This window comes from Suncus etruscus, chromosome 11 (assembly GCF_024139225.1).
Source record: "Suncus etruscus isolate mSunEtr1 chromosome 11, mSunEtr1.pri.cur, whole genome shotgun sequence".
NCBI classification, from domain to species: domain Eukaryota; kingdom Metazoa; phylum Chordata; class Mammalia; order Eulipotyphla; family Soricidae; genus Suncus; species Suncus etruscus.
Window position 1 is genome coordinate 17,121,345 of NC_064858.1, and position 19,275 is coordinate 17,140,619.

Sequence of the window (19,275 nt, forward strand, 5' to 3'; positions counted from 1 at the left end):
TCCTTTCTTCCTTTCTTTTTCTTTCTTTCTTTCTTTCTTTCTTTCTTTCTTTCTTTCTTTCTTTCTTTCTTTCTTTCTTTCTTTCTTTCTTTCTTTCTTTCTTTCTTTCTTTCCTTTTCTTTTTCTTTCTTTCTCTTCTCTTTATTTCTTTCTTCTATTTCTTCCTTTCTTTCTTCTTTCTTTCTTATTTCTTTCTTCTTTCTATTTCTTCCTCCTTTCTCTTTTTTCTTCTTTCTCTCTCTTTCTTTCTTTCGTTCTTTCTTCCTTCCTTCCTTCCTTCCTTGCTTTCTTCTTTCTTTCTTGTTCTTTCTTTCTTTTGGGGGGGGCACACCCAGCTGCACTCAGGGGTTACTCCTGGCACTGAGCTCAGAAATTGCTCCTGGCAGACTCAGAGGACCATACTGAAATCAAACCCGGGTCTGTCCTGGGTCAGAAGCATGCAAGGCAAATGCCCTACTTTGGCCTGCCAGGTTTTCATTAAATGTAAGAACACTAGCAGAAAAAAAGAATAACTATTCTTTTTTTTTTTTCAGATGGGCATTTGCTGAATAATTTTTCCCATTCTGTGGACAGTATTTGTATTCCAGTCATTATTTCATTTGAGGTGCAGAAGCTTTTTAATTTAATGTACTCTCATGTGTTCATCTTTGCTTTCACTTGCTTCATCAGTGGTGTTTCATACTTGAAAATGCTTTTTTTTTTATCTTTATTTAAACACCGTGATTACAAACATGATTATAGTTGTATGATTACAGTCATGTAAAGAACACCCCCCTTCAGCGGTGCAACATTCCCACCACCAATTTAAAAATATGGAACGCTTCACGAATTTGAGTGTCATCCTTGCGCAGGGGCCATGCTAATCTTCTCTGTATCGTTCCAATTTTAGTATATGTGCTGCCGAAGCGAGCACAGAATAACTATTCTTAACTTATTAAGGACAACAGAAGATTAAGGACATTTGGGCAGGTATTTAGTTTTGAGGATACATGGTTAGACCCCTTCAATTGAGACAAATTGTAAGTATTTTTTCCTGTTTTTGTTTTGTTTGTGCTTGTTTTTGGACCACACCCAGCATTGCTCAGATCATATTTCTGGCTCTGCAGTTAGCGAGTCACTCTTTGAGGGGCTCAGGACCTATTGGAAGGTTGGGGAACAAACCTGAGTTGGCCATGCACATAAACACATCTCTCCAGTACCTATTTTTGTTTTATTTTTACTTCATGACTACTATTAGATAATTCCTGGCTTATAGTTCATATAATAAAAATTTTTAATAAACTAAAATATTTCTGAAAGACATTTATTCAATATATGTAACCAGAACCTTTCTTTAGAACTTATTTATAAGGTTGCAATTAGTAATACTAATAATTTTTCTATTGATGGATTTTTGTAATATATTAAAAATGCAGTAGCTCCTTATAACTCCTTAGGCTGACAGTCATTGTAAAATGATAGTGAATGTTAATAATATTTTCATGGAATCATTAGTCCCTTTATAGAGAACTGACTTTATAGAATATTAGGCTATTGCTTACAATCATATATTTAAAGATAGTAAAAGAATAATAAGGGTGTAGAAAATTAAAATGTTTTTTAAAAGAAAGTAAATATCCAATTGTGATAAAAAGCCTATTTTAGTTTTTATTTATCAAATTTGAGTTACTTTGGTTTTAATGTAATATAGGTTTCAGTTGTACATACTGAAATATTAGCATCTGCATACTGAATTATCCTCATTACCAAAAGTTTAACGTCCACTAATTATCATAGATTTGACCCCGTTTATCCAATTTTCCTACACACCTTCTCTTTTTTCATCTGTAAATGCTACTTATTCTTATAGACTGATTGGTTTTATGTGTGCAATCATGTGTACATATTTTATAAGTTAATTTTTAAAAATCACACATATGTAGACATTCACAAATGATAAGAAAAAGTTGTGAAAGAAAAATATGAATAAATTATTTTCAAATTTTGTAAAATGTAATATTTTTCCCATTTATATATGTCAACTAATTTTTAAAAGTCATGTATCAGATCAAGAGAGACAGTATAGGAGTAAAAGTGCTTGCCTTGGTTGTGACTGGTCTGATTCAATCCTTAGCAACACATTGTCTCTGAGCAAGCCTTGAGTAAGCCAGGAGTAAGTCCTGAATTTATTTGTGTTACCAGGTGTGACATTAAATCAAGAACAATAAAAAGTATGTATTATTGGGGCCAGAGAGATAGTGGTAGGGTGTTTGCTTTGCACACAGCTGACCTAGGAAGAACCACAATTCAATCCCTGACATCTCATCATATGGTTCCCTAAGCCAGGAACAATTTCTGAGAGCATCACAGGATTTGGCCCCCAAAAGCAAATATATATATATATATTTTTTACATATATGTGTGTATTTATTACTTTCACTATGTAAACAATTTAAAGCATTACTAACCCTTTATCTGATTAAGATATATAAACTTTTCTCCTCATAACCTGTGTTTCTTTTGTCATGCAAAAATATTTTAAACTTAAAGTAGTCCCATTTGTTTATTATTGTTTTTACTATCTTTGCCAATGGAATTCTACTATTTACAACACAGTTGAGAGCTCAATGTTGGACCATTCTACCTATGCGTTCACAGTACATTTTATGGATCCTAATCTAATATCAAAGTCTTTAATACACTTTGAATTGTCTTTTGTGCAAAGTATCAGATAGAAATCTACTTATGGTTAGAAATGCTGTGGTATTTTTCTAACATAGTTTGTCATAGAGACTATCTTTATTCACTTCAGGTACCCAGCTCTTTTGTTCGAAAATAATTGGTTATGGATATGGTCTTTTGGTTCATGATTATAACCCATTTAACAGAGTCTAGCCTTGCTGTATCATGCTGTTTTGATTACTATAACTTTATAACATAGTTTCAGGTGTGATAATGGCATACCTCTCGTTTTATTTCTCAGTATCTCCTTGACTAATCAGAGTAGTTCATGGTTACATACAAATTCTAAGTATTTGAAAAATGTCTGAAATGTTGAAAGGGATTGCATTGAATCTAGATCATTCAGGTAAGATAGTCATTGTGACAATATTGATTCTTCCATTTGATGAACAAGTAATATTTTTGCATTTTCTGAAGTCCCTTTTTCTTTCTTTCTTAAATAACATGCAACTTATAACAACTTAAATGGAATTGGAGTATACTGTTGTATGTAAAGTAAGAAGTAGGAAAAGAAAGTCAAGAATTAAACTTAGTAGTATGTAAGAAAACTTGTCAAGAGAACATAAGGCACCAATATAGAGGTACATAATTGGTCCTAAGTTACAGTGATAAAATGGTTAGTAAATGAGGGGAGGATAAGAAGAAGCAGGTATAAAATAATAGGGGCATCAGTACTTGAAACTATCAGTAAATAGATGTGAGGTGAAGTGTGTGTGTACCACAGAGCCAACAGTACTGCAGCATTAGACTCAAAATACAATATTAATTCTAAAAATCTGCCTGCTAAGAAGACTGGGTCGGTCGTTGGATGTGAACTGTGCACATTGGTAACAGTTAGCATAGGATTTTGATTCAAAAGACCTGGTTTAATATTCTAACAGTAGAACTATGAAATAGGTAAACTCTGAGCCTTTACTTCTTTATAGGAAGTACATTGAAGAGCCTGGCATGGAGAGGGTAGTGGGGAAGGCAGGAGGGAAAATGGGGACATTGGTGGTGGGAAACGTGCACTAATGAAGGGTGTTGTATATTGTATGACTGAAACTCAGTGATGAACAACTTTGTGAATGTGAAAAAATAAAAGAAATTGGGGCCGGGAAGGTGGCGCTAGAGGTAAGGTGTCTGCCTTGCAAGTGCTAGCGTAGGACAGACAGCAGTTCGATCCCCAGGCATCCCATATGGTCCCCCCAAGCCAGGGGCGATTTCTGAGCACATATCCAGGAGTAACCCCTGAGCGTCAAACGGGTGTGGCCCAAAAAAAGAAAGAAAAAAGAAATGAGATCACATACACATAAAGAACAAAAAGAAGTGTTTTACTTCCTTGAGTTACATGACACTAGACACTTTAGAAGAGAAATTAACTCAATCATTCATTCATTGATAATCTACTATATAACAGGCACTATTTTAATAATCTAAAATTAAAAAATTATAATCTAAAGTATAGTTAACCTTTGAAACTGGTTAAAATTTTCTTTCCATCTTTCCTTTGTTCCTACTCTTTTTTCCTTCCTTCCTTCCTTCCTTCCTTCCTTCCTTCCTTCCTTCCTTCCTTCCTTCCTTCCTTCCTTCCTTCCTTCCTTCCTTCCTTCCTTCCTTCCTTCCTTCCTTCCTTCCTTCCTCTTTAGTCATTATTAGTACTACAAAACTTAGGAATGAAATACAGATAGCTACACTTTACACATTGGTTCAAGAAATCAGCAATTGTGTTCCAATATGAGTTAAATATAAATCCTATTCTGATTATTTTAATTTAAAAGTTTAAAATTTTTATCTAATTATGTTTATCAAAACATTCACAAAGTTAAGACGTGAACAATGAAATAAATTCCTTTTAGTTTCATTTCTTTCCTTTTCCAGTTTTCCATCAAGCAATCATTCTAACAAGGAGTAGTAACTGAATATTTTATGCTCTGAGTAGGCTCATCGGTGCCTCTATTTGACACATAATCTACTATATCATAAATTAAGTATTATGTGCCATGCTCAGGGGTTACTTCTGATTCTATGCTCAGAAATCACTTCTGGCAGGCTCTGGGAACCAGGGGGTTGCCAGGGAAAATACCCGGGTTGATCACATGCAAGGCAAAGACCTTATCCACTGTGCTATCATTCCGGCCCCTATGTTTACATTCTAAATCATTACAAGCCATAGTCTTTTTCTTCCTATTCAAAGAAACTCGGCTTTTATCCTTCAGTTTGTAGGCTATATTCCTAGGGAAAAAAATCACTCTTTTGTCAAATATAAAGTTATATTTGGAAACAGGGGAAAATTGAGTCCAAATTTAAAAATTAAGATCTGATTCCTGTTTTACTGCCTATTAGCAGAGAAACTTTAGACAAGGTAGAGTTATTCCCTCCAACCTCTGCTAGCTGCTAGTGTTACTGTTGTGCTTACCCATGTACTAACCCATTTGTCTGTATGTCTGCCCTGTTTAGACTAAAGTTCTCTGGAACAGACCATAACAGCATGCAGATTAATTCATTATCTAATGAGGACAGGTTGTGGAGCATCATTGTCTCATTTTAAATCTCATTCCTATCAGTAAATTTGGCAAGTCACTTGCCACTTTTGAGCCTCAGTTTCCTTATCTATAAAAATAAGATAATAATCTTATTCACATCACAAGTTTTTATGTGTATCTATCTATTTAGCATTCAGGTTATTTCTGGCAAATATTAAATCTTTATACTTTTGTTAAATACATCTGACTATTGGAAGACTATTTAAAGAAGTGTTTCTAACTTCAAAACTGTTAGAAATTTTTGTAAAATTGAAATATTTGCTACTGAGCCACACCCATCCATAGCCCATAGCCACCACTAAGTCAGCTAACTTGTTCCAGTTCTATAGACTTCTTTTACTCTTGAAAGAGAGGCAAGCCAGAATGTCTGAACTCCTATATAGACTGGTTTCAGTCTCACAGCTGATAATTCTGGAGTGCCTTGGGGAAGGGCATGGAGCAATTTCCCTGAACTGAAGTCTCAGGAGTGTACACTTACCGCAACCATACCATGCCAATGGCTTAACTTCACCCCTTTTCCACTGACCTCTAAAGAAACAACTGATTGCCCCAAACTCTGGGTATGCCAGTTTGGGGACTGAGAATTCTGAAATATTTGTGGAGTCAGATTGGTCTGCCTCCCATGCTGCTGTACTTTCAGAAGCCCAATATCCATGCCACCACCATGTCAGTTCCTCAACCCAGCTCCACAAATCTAGAAATTCCTGGAGCACAAACCATGCAACACCTCCAAATTTTTCAAAACTGGCATCTTGGTAGAAATGCACCAAACTATCATAGAAGTCACCTAAACTCAATAAACTAATAACACACACAGAATGTTCAACTTGCAACAAATAGCTTAGCCAACCTTCAGTGACTTAATGTCCTATTGTGAGATATGACAATTTTTTTACAATTTTTCTTTTAGTGAAATATTTTCTAATAAGTCCGTTACCATTTACTTTCAACAAGCAATATTAAATAAACATTCATACCTGCCAAGAATGTGGGCTTAGGGAATGGTGGGAAATAATGGTGGAGTGAATGTTACACTAAGTGCCAGAAACAATTTTTGTATTATTAACAATTTTGTATTATGAGAGGTGTTGGAACACTAAATGCCAGAAACAACTCTATTCTGAGCAATTTTGTAAACCACAGTGTTTGAATAAAATAGCAAATTTTTAAGTTTTGTTATATTTTAGCGGTTTAAAAAACTTTTAAAGTTTTCTATTAAACAAACAAAAGACATATAAATATTCTAGAACTCAATTTTCTCTATAGGAAAAAAATTGAGGCTACTGTAAGGATTCAACAAAATAATTATGCAATATAAAATTATATTTTTATTACTGTTACTTATAAGTCTGACAGAATAATTTTATCATGAAATTAAATAAATTTTAATAGCATTGGGTGTTCGTTTTGATATGTTTTCAGAAAGTGTTTTATCACATTCTTCATTGTTAAAGTACATCAGCACCACTGAAAAGCTAGAAAACAGCACATTTTGACCCTGACCCATGGAATTTCAGAAAACAAACTCGTAATAAGACTCAGTTTGCAATATGTGTTTGTTTAACATTGATCAACCTGTGAAGCTCAACAGTACCATGGTTCATATTAACTCCTGAACCTGTCCTTAGAGTCAGTGTTTAAACATCCAAATATACTGAGAGATTGGGGAGAGTTGATTTGGCTTTGCTATCTTTTTTTCTTTTTTTTCTTTTTCTTTTCATATATTGACAATATATGAAAGGATTGGTGCAAGACAAGTTTTCTAATTGGTGTCTAGTAGAAAGCTTGCTACTAGAATGGGGAAAGGACATCAGGACTATAGTTGAGGGGAAATGTGCCTGTCACAGAGGCAGGTGAAGGGGGTGTATGGAAGGAAAACTGGGGACTTTGGTGGAGGGTTATAGGTACTGGTGAAAGGAAACGTGTTGGAACATTGTATGGCTGAAATTTAATCATAAATATAGTTGTAATTTTATAATTCATGGAGATTCAATAAAAAATTTTTAAGTGCCAAAGTAAAAGTTTTATATTTTGCTTAAATTCTAGGATTTGAAGTCACTAATATGTCAACTTTAATTTTCCCATTGACCAGTCACATAGTTTTAATCTAATAATAATGAGTTCATTTTAATACATAATAATTTTAATCATTATGATGCAGTGGTCCTCAAACTATGGCCCGCGGGCCACATATTGTATTTGTATCTGTTTTGTTTATTCATTGCAAAATAAGATATATGCAGTGTGCATAAGAATTCGTTCATAAGTTTTATTTTTACTATAGTCAGACCCTCCAATGGTCTGAGGGACAGTGAACTGGCCCCCTGTTTAAAAGGTTTGAGGACCCCTGATAGTGTATTGATGGATTTGCTTTGAGGACCCCTGATAGTGTATGGATAGATTTGCTTTGAGGACCCCTGATAGTGTATGGATGGATTTGCTTTGAGAAGCAGCTTCTTACTAAAATTTTACATCTGAAGTTTCTTACTAAAGAAACTTCTTACTAAAACTTCCATCTTTACCTCTAAATAGAGGGTATTAGTACAAGACGTATGTATGTTACTTATGTAGTGAAGATACAACAGTAGATGTTTTCTTAGAATCTAAGTTTAAAAATCTATGATGTCAAATACTTTATTACTCATGCTTAGTTCTTTCTTTGAGAGTTAGAAATTAGTAAATATATTTGCAAGTAATTTCAAACAGGAAGTCCTATCTAAATTTAAAGCAACAAATGTTAGACTTTAATGGGGACTTTTTGTTTTTGTTCACTTGTTTCGTTTTTGTTTTGTTTTGGGGCCACTACTGGTGACCCTCAGGGGTTACTCCTGACTCTGCGCTCAAAAATCGCTCCTGTCTTAGGGGACCATATGAGAAGCCAGGGATAAAAATGAGGTCCCTCCTGAGTCAGCTATTACACAATTTGGGAGACATTCTAGCTCACCTGTTGTGTAGTAATGGCTAATAAATAGGATTAAATGTAATGCTAGTGGTGTTTCTAATAACAAAGTTAGTATTCCACTCTTTCTGTTTTCTCTCTTCATTTGCTATGACCTTAAACTCACATGTAAATATCCTGGCATGAAGTCCCTAATATTTTCTTCTAAACAACAATACTGAAACATTTGTTATATAAATAAAGATTTTTTTTGTGTTTAGTACCCATAGAGATGATAGAGATTCATGCTTTCAGTTAATTAATTAATTAATTAATATTTAAGATACATTTAGCTTGTTTAAAAATATCTGTCTTGCTTTTTGGTGGTAAGACGACTAATAAATCTGCTAAATTAATTATAATTTATTACCTAATTATTTATTACTCAAATTGTAATCATCTCAACTAGACTTCCTAGAGATACTATCATACAAACAATATTATTATTTCTTATCAAGAGGAACTACAGAAAAAATAACAATATAAGGAAAAGATAAGATGAGGATGTCGTGAGTTCTTAAAGATGCCCAAACCCTTATAAAAGATTTTATGGCCATATTTTGGATCCTATGAAGTGGGATCTAAATAAGATAATCTTAAAATAAATCTTAAATATTTTTCATATTTACTTACAGTACACTAATATTTATTATTATTAATCCCTGAGCCCCTCGTGATTTAACTCAACACCAAAATTAATTAATTAATTAAAACTCAGAGCATTTCCTAAGATGTAGGAAAAACAAAATAAACATTCTTTTTTTTTTTTGATCTTCCAGATTTATTTCTTTTGGATTGTCTAGAAAGCTATTAGTTTTGAGTCAACACCTTGGCACCATATTAAAGGTATTCTGTACTCCTCCACCAACCCATTTACATAGAGCATATTCTCTAGAAGGTGTAGTAAACCTTTCAGGTCTTATTGTTGGTTGAATATTTTTTAATTAGTGATTCATATAATATAGTCATGATACTAAATACTTGATGAGAACTTACTCTTGAATTGTTTATTTTTTAACTCATAAAAATAATGGTTAAATATATGTAAAAATATTTATAAATTTAAATAGAAATAAACACCAGTTTAAAAAAAGATTTTATATTCTTGGCAAAAACTCTTTAACAAGTTTAAAATCAAGAACTACTGATAAACATTTCAGAAACTGTTGATAGCTTTGACTATAAGATCTACATATTCCCAGAAGAAATGACATACATTTGAAAGCCTGTTCAAATAATCTATTATTTGGACCTTCATATTTATTGCCTAATGTTAACTTGTATGGGATTCACATTTCACATACACGAACTCCTGATAAAAACCACCAACATGTATTTACAACAGAAACTTTGACACATTTTCTTGATAAAGAAATTATAAAGAAATGACACCGTCATTATTCATCAGCACTATCTTGCTTTTCACAATATGTACTTAATCTAGTCTGGTAAATTAAACAGTACACATATTTGCCATGATAACCACAGCATCACAAAACTAACCTGTTTTTACAGTAAGTTTTTAATATACAACATACAAAAATATGCTAGCTATACAGAGTAGGATAAAGATTTTATAAAAACACATCTATATATCCATTGAAATACTTATATTTCACAGAACAACATTAGGCATAATGTATTTGAATGCATAGAAATTACAAGAAAAGAAGTTAGTCAAAAATATGGTAGCTTGTCATTTCTTTATCAATGAATCATATGGAGCCAGAGAAATAATATAGGGATTAAGCACTTAAAACTTGCCTTGTGTGCTGCCAACTCCATATCAATTTCTGGCACAAAATATGACCTTTCAAATTCCACCAGAAATATCTCCTAAGTATGAAGTCTAAAGTAAGTTCTGAGCATTGCCAGATGTGTGCCTTACATGAAAAGTATTAAATATTTATGTACATGTATATTGCTATTAGTTGATTTTGTCTTGTATTTTTGTATTTAGAACATCTTTGGTATAAATAATGAACATTAAAGAACTTAAAACAAAGCAAAATACTCTTTCCATTTATAAAAAGCATAAAATGTATCTCAAATTCTTATTATGAGAAAACTGCCTTACGTTATTTTCATCTGAACAACTTATTGGTCCTTCCTTAACCTCTATTAGTATAGTTGATCACTTAAATTTTATAAAATGTGAAGTTTATCACACAACTATTCCCTTACTTTTACTAGAATGTGCATGGAGCAAATTGAATCTAATTTCCCCTTTTTTATTGTTATTTCCCTTTTTGATCTTGCTGCTTTCAGTTCCTTTTCCTGTCTGTGGGATTCATCATTGTGACTAGGATGTGTCTTGAGGTGCTTTTCTTTGGATCTCTTTTAGCTGGTAATCTTCATGTATGCAGAATTTGTTTGCATGCACTCTTTTGCTTTGGGAGTTTCTCTGCAATGATTTCCTTGACTATTGATTCTACTGGAGATTTTCTTCCTGGGTCTCTGGGACTTCAATGATTCTTATGTTGCTTTTGTTGAGTTTATTACAGACTTCTATTTTTATCTGTTCACATACTTTGAGGATTTTTCCCATTGTCTGATCATTTTTAAAGGCTCTTTTTTAATCTCTTCTGTTGTATGGAGTTATTATGCATCTCATCTTCTAGCTCACTAATTCTGTCCTCAGCTACAATTACTCTGCTGGAGTTTTCATTTTGCCTACCAAGATTTTTAGTCTGTTATTTCAATATAGTATTTTCTCAGATCTATTTTCATTTCCTCTTGATTCTATTTGTGGTTTGTTCAATTTGCTCCAAGCTTTTTTTTTTTTTTTTTGAGCTGTATGGGGATCCTCTATACTTCTTCTTTAAAGTCCTTATCTGAGATGTTAAATTGATAGTTGGCACTTTTTTAGGTCATCAGAGTTGCCATCTTCAGTCTCTATGCATGGTGGAGGTCTGTTTGTTTTTCCATTGTCATGCTTGTAGTGTGGTGTTTTCTACATGTTGTGCTGAGGTTCATTAACTAGAATATGTATGTGGCTGTGGAGTGGAGAGGCAGGACTCCTTTATTTCCACCCATCATGGGCTGTATTGGCTCACCTCCATTGCTTTGTTTTCTTTGGGCTCTTCTGGGGAGGATGGCAGGTCATTATGGTGACTGCATTGAAATATTTTAAATGATACTTTGAAGCAAATATCCAGCATCTGTTCCCTTTATACAAAACAATCTATTATTTGATTATCCATTTGGGTATTTGCTATTTTTTAACTTTTTCTTTATCTCCAACATATTAAGGGAGATCATTCTGTATCAATCTCTCTCCTTTTAACTACCCTCACTTAATGTGGTCTAGATCCAACCACATAGCAGCAAATTGCATGATTTAATCTTTTCTTATAGGTAAGTAGTATTCCACTGTGTAAATGTATCATGTTTTCTTTATCCAAACATGTTTTCTTGGACACTTGGGTTGTTTCCATTTTTGGTTACTATAAATAGTGCTGCAATGAACATCGGTATAGGAAGCTTAGGACAGCAAAGAGATAGAGGATAGAGAGTACAGGTGGACACTGGTACAAAGGTGAAGCACATTAGACTGTCTAGTTGATGATGTGGTGCTGAAAATGTTTGATGCATGAAACCCTATTATTCCAAGTATCGAGGTGTCTGCAATAAAATAAGTTTTAAAATAAAAAATTAAATGTGCCATGAATTTTAACTAGATTTAATAAAAAAAAAAAATGCTGCTTTAACCTTTGTCCAGCATACAAAGCTAGCAAAGTCTTCCTGAATAGTGGGTACAAAGGGGTTCTCTCCCATTCATATAACAATAGTTAAAGATAGAGGACATTAAGAAATCTAAATAATCTAGGTCTGAATTAGTCCATTCTTTCTACAATCCTGTTAATTTAGCAAGGTATAAAACGCTATTATTTAAATGCTCACTCAGAACTTCGCATCCATGATAGGCCAGTATTGCTTCAATTTTCACATGTATCAAAGTAGTAAAATGTTCACCACTTAATAAGTATTATTACCATCCCTTTTAACAAGTAAAATAAATAGTACTCAAAAACGATTACCCAAAGATTTGGGTAGTTTACCCAAAACTAGTGAGTCAGGATTCATAACTGCATGTCTGATCTGACTGAAGAATTTGTCTCCTATCAATTTGTCTGTCTCAATTAGTAGTTACTTTATGTTTGACAGTACTATTTTTGATTTACCAATAATAAGGCTTTATTGCTTTGGTAATTTATTTAAGTTTGCATTAATTTCAAAGAACTGAAATGGTTTTTAATATTCTTTTGGCTATTTTCTCTGTTATGATTCTTAATAAGATGTCAAATAACCTAGATAGTTATCTACATTTTTTTCTGACAAAGAAAACATATATTTTGCCTTAAAATGTTTTGTAGAAGTACTGGATACTATTTTTAAACTCTCAAGGATCAAAATTTGAGAAAAAGAACCGGATAGTTCAATATGATATCTGTGTCATGTAGGTCAGGCTTCATAAGAAGAATGCTATGACTCAGAGAGAAGAAATGAATTCCAGACAGGAAAAAAAACCCTCATGTTCTGTTTCTAGAATACTCCATAAATAGACTAATTTAGACAGTGTGTTAATTCAAGGTTTACTTAAGTTGACCTTGACTTCCATGTTAAGGAGTTTGAAACTTAGGGAATTCCAGTTTAATGAAAAAATGTAAATAAAACTTTATATTTAGTTTCATTCTTTAAAGTACAAATAGAGCTTTCAAATTAAAGAAATCATTTGTAAATAATTATACTGGTACTCCTTAACTTTTGCCAATGTTCTCATAATAAATTGATATTTTTATCTTACTTCCCAAAAATGGTTTATTTATTTTGTTTAAAGGGGAAAATAAATGACCAAGCCACCTATGCTCCTTAAAAATATAATGCTTTTGTGGCCTGGAGATGGCACAATGCTTAGGGGGTATATGCCACACCATGTTTATTTTCAGCACCACTAAATTCCCCAAGTATCATTAGTTACAGACCTGGATACCTTCCACCTCTCAACACCTTTTGCATGGCCCCAGCATCCCCAGAACTATAGGATGTGAGCAGTACCACATTTTGTGTTTGTATTGACCGATGGCCCAGTTAACTGATTATCAATGGTAGGACCTCAGACATCTAAGCACAACATGAGACACCTGTTCATCCAAAGAAAAACACAATGCCTGTCTATGCGCTTGCATTTCATATTAAATCTCCCTAATGACAGTTATCACTAGTCAAGTAAGGAAACAACATGATATAAGAGATGAAAACAAGTCAATAAAATTTTTGTTCAGTCCCCTAACTTAGAGCAAAGTGTTTGCTCTTTTAAATCAGTGCTTGGGGAACTGAGCAATAGTACAGTTGGTAGGGGATTTGCCTTGCACATAGCCTATACAAGTTGACCTCTGATGTAACATTGCTCCCCCGAGTTTGCCAGGAAAAAATTCTGAGCACAGAGCCAAGAGCATCTCCTGAACCCTGCTAGGTCTGAGCCACTCCCCACCCTACCCAGCACCCCCCCCCCCAAAAAAAAATCACAGGGATTGGGGACAAAGCAAAATGCAGCAAGTTCAGCTCTTGTCTTTTACTCAGCCAACCAGGATTTGACCCCCTGGTAGCCCTTATGAACCCTCTTACAATCACTCTTCCAGGAATAATCTTTGAGTGCAGAACCAGGAATAAGCCATGTGACTTTCCCCCAAAATTTGCAGGGATGTCTGTGTTACTTGGCCTACCACATACTGTGGGACCTTATGTTTTACAAACAGGAGTCATAACCCCAAAGAACATAGGAAGTTTATGTTTTCTATATCCAACATGAACATAAAATAAAGACAATAATTCAATTTTATTCCATTTTAGATGACTCAGAAAATATTTTCTTATAAAAATAATTAAGAATGCTTTAAGTTATGATGGTCCTTATACATTTATGCTTTGGAATCATCACACCTTTCTTAGCCTCTATTCTCTATGAGAGTTTTGATATGTAATAATTTTTCTGGCTAAAGAAATTACTAAAATGGAGACTGTTTCATTCATTAGATTTGGGTCTAGTGAGAGTTCCACACTTTGAGTTTGTGTTCATTTTTTAACTGAAAATGTGTATCTGAAGATTCAAATGTGAAATCCTAACACTTGTAGAGCATAATAGATAATTTTTCTCTTGTGGGCAAGGTTGAGATTAATTCTTCAAAGTACTGTTCAGTGGTGATGCATTTCTCTGAACCAGCTGAGCCAGTTACAAACATTAGGGCTTCTAGTGCTTTTGAGCATTCTATAATGATCACATAATCCCAGCAGTAGAATAAGAAGACAGACAGGTCACTGACAGACTCTGGACCACTGACAGATTCACAGTAGCTAAAAAAGATAGTTTTACTTGATGACACATTTCAAGCTGACAAGTCACTCACTATCATTTTAAGCGATGCATGTCTTTGTCCCTCTGTCCCAGAGTGATCAGTTACATGATAAATATTGACTAGGAGAGAATCTTTGTTGCAGTGGCATTTTTCTTAGTTTCAAGAAATATGACTTGTTTTGAGTAAAGTTAAAATCTCAGTATTATCCCTGGGCTGTGAAAAGTTTTAAATGGGCTAATTTTGTATTTCATTGTCTAAGTTCATATTTTATCTGCCCTTTTCCTTTTCTCCATTCCTCCAAAGTCTTCTATTTTAACAAAAGTGTAATTTATGAATTCTTTCACAAAAAAAGTTATTTTGAAAAAAAAATTGCATTCAAATTTTGTCCTCACACATGTTACTTCATAGGTATTTTTAGCATATCTTTATTTCAATTTAAGGCTAATAGTAAATATAAAATTAGAAATATATCTATACATTTATCATTAAATGCTAACCAAGCAACTGAACTACTACTAGTGCAAGAAAAGAGACCAATTGACACAACTTGAATGAATCTGAAAAGCATTATTATAGTGAATAAAATAATAAGTCTTGATAGCATCCTATTCATTCTCGTACCATTTATGTAACATTCACAAAATGATAAAAAATATCTGGATAGGGTAAAGAAGGTGGATGTGATAAAAATGAAAATGTCATAAGGATGATTTTGGTAGCTACAGAAATATTGTATCTTTGTTGTGGCATGATTACACAATTTCCTGCATGTGATAAAATGATATAAACACTATACATATTTAACTACATATACATCTATTTTCTAGCCATGCTATCTATTGAAACAATGTCTAATCTAGTCATTAGTACCAGATGGGAGAAAAGTAGATGGATCTTCTGTGTTCTTTACAACTTCCTATGGTATAAAAATCTAAACTCTATAGTCTAAAATGTAAATGTAAAATACATAAGTTAATAGTATTGACTCCTCTAGGAAGTAAGTATAATTATGTATAGCATAACAGCACGTGTCAAAAAGGAACCATATATATTTTAAGTTTATTCTTACTAAGGAATTTCTTCAAAAATCACTTAGGAATAAAATATAATGAAATATGTGTTTAAAGAGGAAATTAAAACTATGATCATCTCAAAACTGTAATAAAGTCATTTTATTTATGCAATGTTCTCACCTATTTTATTGCTTTTAAGACATTTACAATGAAGGCTATAAACAAGAATATTTCTAGTATGTTACTTCAATAATTGAGGTCAGTGTGGTCAATAAGTTTACAATATTCTTTTTCCGTGTGCCACATTTTTTCCATTTGGAAAAAATCCAGAATGTAATAGCATGACCTGCATAGACCCATGAGGTATGCAGAAAAAAAATCCTAAAACAGTAAATGTCACCAGCACTTCTTTCCTTAATATCTGCTTCTGCCCTACTTTTTTCCAATTCTTTGTCATTTCCCCCCATTGGTTCCTCTAAATGAAGGCTCATGAAAAAAAAAAAAAATCAGGCAAACCTGTAAGAGGTGAGGTGTCCCCAAAGCAGTGGTTTCCTGAATCCTCCCTGTGAGTCAGGGCCCACTTCATACTCCTCTTGGCCCACATAAGCCCCAGGGGCTGTGCAGGATGTAGCTGTCACCCAGAAGTCATCAGCACCAGCAACCACCGGAGATGCTTCTGAATGGCCTGCAGCACTGCAAACAGAGGTTGGCCTAACCAGCTGTTGGCCAAAGTTGCCTCTTGGTAAATGACATCTTTTCTTTTTTTTTTTTTCTTTAACGTTTTTATAGATCTGTGAATGTACCCAGTGTCATAACATTATGCCAAAACAAAGAGCAAAGTCCTTGTCCTGAGGAGTATGCCATGCAAAAGGCATGAATGACGCAAGGCAAAATGACAGGACAAACACAGGGTGGGGAGAAAAAAAATTTACTTCTGAAAGGTAAGGAATAATCAGCAAGATTTTAAATGAATATACAGCAGAAAGCAGAACTACAAAATTCCAAGTATACATAGAATTGATAACATTTTATAAATGTTTCTTATATACCACGGAGTATCCTTGGATTAATTCTATTAGGGATGAACTACAATGATGTCAAACTGGAAAATAAAGTTGTTTTGAACTGTTTAACAAGCTTCCTTCAGTGCTTATAAGGTTCCAAATATGAATCTTAGCTTTATATATAAACTCATTTAGCCCTTATAAAATCCATATAAAATGGGATATTTTACCCTCCTTTTGCAGCAGTCGAAGTAAGTAATTTGCTTCAGGTCACTCAGATATAAAGTGAGAAAGCCAACATTTGAAGCAAGGAAGTGCAGATGATTCAGCCATGATCTGAATCAAGAAGCTCTATCCATTTAACCACTTTCTTAAGTCTGAGGTAAATTGTGTACATAAAATCAATAGTTTTAAAAAATATTTATATGGGTTGTGAATGATGCACAAATTCACTTTTCAAAGCTTTTAAATATCTCAATGCAAATAATGTTTGAAGACTAAATCCTATTGTTATATGTTATAGAACTTTCCAGAGACATAGTACAGGACATATCCAGTTGATTCTTGGTGCCCTAATAGCCCTTTAAACACTGACAAGAATTTATTTAAGTGTTTATTTAAACACTGACAATGATCACATAGCCAAAATAAAACCATAAGGCTGCAGGATGTGGCCCAAATTCCACTCTAAAATAATGTAAAATTAAATTAAATTAAATTAAATTAAACAGGCTTTCCTTTCATTCAGTGTCTTTTATATAACCATGCTACCACTGTGAAGACAGTAAGGTCACAGCAGTACAAATAAAGAAAGAGTAAAAAACTAGATATGCTTATGTTAATTATGGATACACACTAGATTTATTGGCAGCAATATTGGCAAATAATTAACAGGAAATTAGAGACACATTCTGTAGAGAACAAGGTTATACTGGTATAGACTGTCCTGTGTCATTGTTATTTAGTCCTTTATTAATTTTCTTTCCTCTTTCCTTTATTGTTGTTCTTACTAGTAGAACTTGTCATGAATCAAAGAACATTGAGTATAAATATTTTATATTCTCAAAGTGTTCTGGGGGTTGGAGAGACAGAATAAGAATTAAAGGGCTTACCTTGCACCTGGCTGGCCTGATTTAATCACCAGAACCATATATGAATCCTCTCTGCCAGGAGTAAGCACTGAGCACCACTGGGTGTGGCTCAAGCCAAATTTTCTCCAAAATTCTCTGGGTAGCATAAATAATAATAGCAAGCAATGGAAATGCCTGTCACATATTGGATATTTATTATCATCAGGCATTATTATAAGAATATTACATGCTAATTCATTTTATACTCATAAAAATCCTATGAGATTGATATTTTATGACAGTGTTACAGCTGAAGAAACTGATGTTCAAAATATTAAGAAACTGTGCCCAAGGATATAACACTAGAATATGGACAATTTGATCTATGAACTAGAATTAAGTTTCCAATTGCTTGACTTTTCACGAACCCTTCAAATTCCTTTCTAGTAACAAGATAACTAAAAAAAAATTGATGAGTGTGAAGATGATGAAGAGGCATGCAAACCTCAGGAACTGGAATAAAATATCAAACAAAAGGCTTCTAAAGAGAGAAATGTATTGGAAGCTAACTTTTCAAAGTCTATTTTCAAGAACCAGTATCTTAACTGGTATAAGCATCTACTTTAGAGCAGCAGTCATTCCAGTCCCCTCCTGTATTATTTTCATATGCATATCTACTTCTTAACTTCTTATCTAGCACACTAAATTTTAACAAAATTGAATAAAGAAAGATGTCTTCTTCCTCATATCCCTCCAGGAAGACATACAAGAATATATGCTTGAATTTTTCATATGATATGGAGATTGTATGTATGCAAAAGATAAATTTATCCCCTTGAGAAAAGTATTGTGGCCATCCCATATGAGAAATATTAAAGCCTAATATTGTCATTTGAGCATGACTTGTTAAACCACAGTATTATAAGAATAAAATAAACCTGCAGTTCTTTCCTGCAGGCCATAATAAAGCAATAAAACAATAAAATGTATTGCTAGTTCCTGTATTCAATCATTTGTTCTCTGCTAGCAGTGTTCAATTTAAAAATTAATGGGTATGACAGAGCAGTGACACATTTGCAGAGTAATGTGTGCAAGGATATCCTGGGGTCACACCTCCCTTGCATTCTTCACTTCCTAATATCCAATTCTCCTATTCCCAAAGTGTGAAATGCACCTCAACACCTTCTTCCTTTGGACATAGTACATTTTCTCTGCCTTTTCCACTTGTTTGCAGTTTTAAAAGCCACCTCAGGTGTGACTTGAAATGTTCTCTGACTGAATGAAAATTAGGTTGTTACCAAAAGTGTGGAAAAGATCAGAGGAAGATAGCCACAATAAATAGTTTTGATTTTCTACAAATCTCATTTACTACATCTGACTGTTATAAATAACATTTAAACTCCAATCTCTCCCTAAGATTTTTTTAAATCTTAGTAGAAAGTCTTTCTGTTACTGATCTCATATTTAAAACCGAAACTGACTTAAGAGGGTCTTGTTTCTGATGCCAACACTAATGTTTACTGTGTAGCACTTAGATTTGTTTTTAATTTCTTTGTCTCCATTTCCTCCACTCTAAAAAAAAAAAAAAAGAAGAAGACTGAAAACACCTGACACATGGAACATTGTCTAATGTGATTCACATTTGTAA

The 19,275-nt window shown here is 33.5% G+C and overlaps 1 non-coding gene across 1 annotated transcript; it reads right to left on the reverse strand.

Annotated features, from left to right (window-relative positions):
* Positions 1 to 806: 806 nt before the first annotated feature.
* On the reverse strand, positions 807 to 913 carry LOC126023396 (U6 spliceosomal RNA). Its single transcript, XR_007500522.1, has one exon. It is a non-coding gene; the product is annotated as a U6 spliceosomal RNA (small nuclear RNA).
* Positions 914 to 19,275: the final 18,362 nt, after the last annotated feature.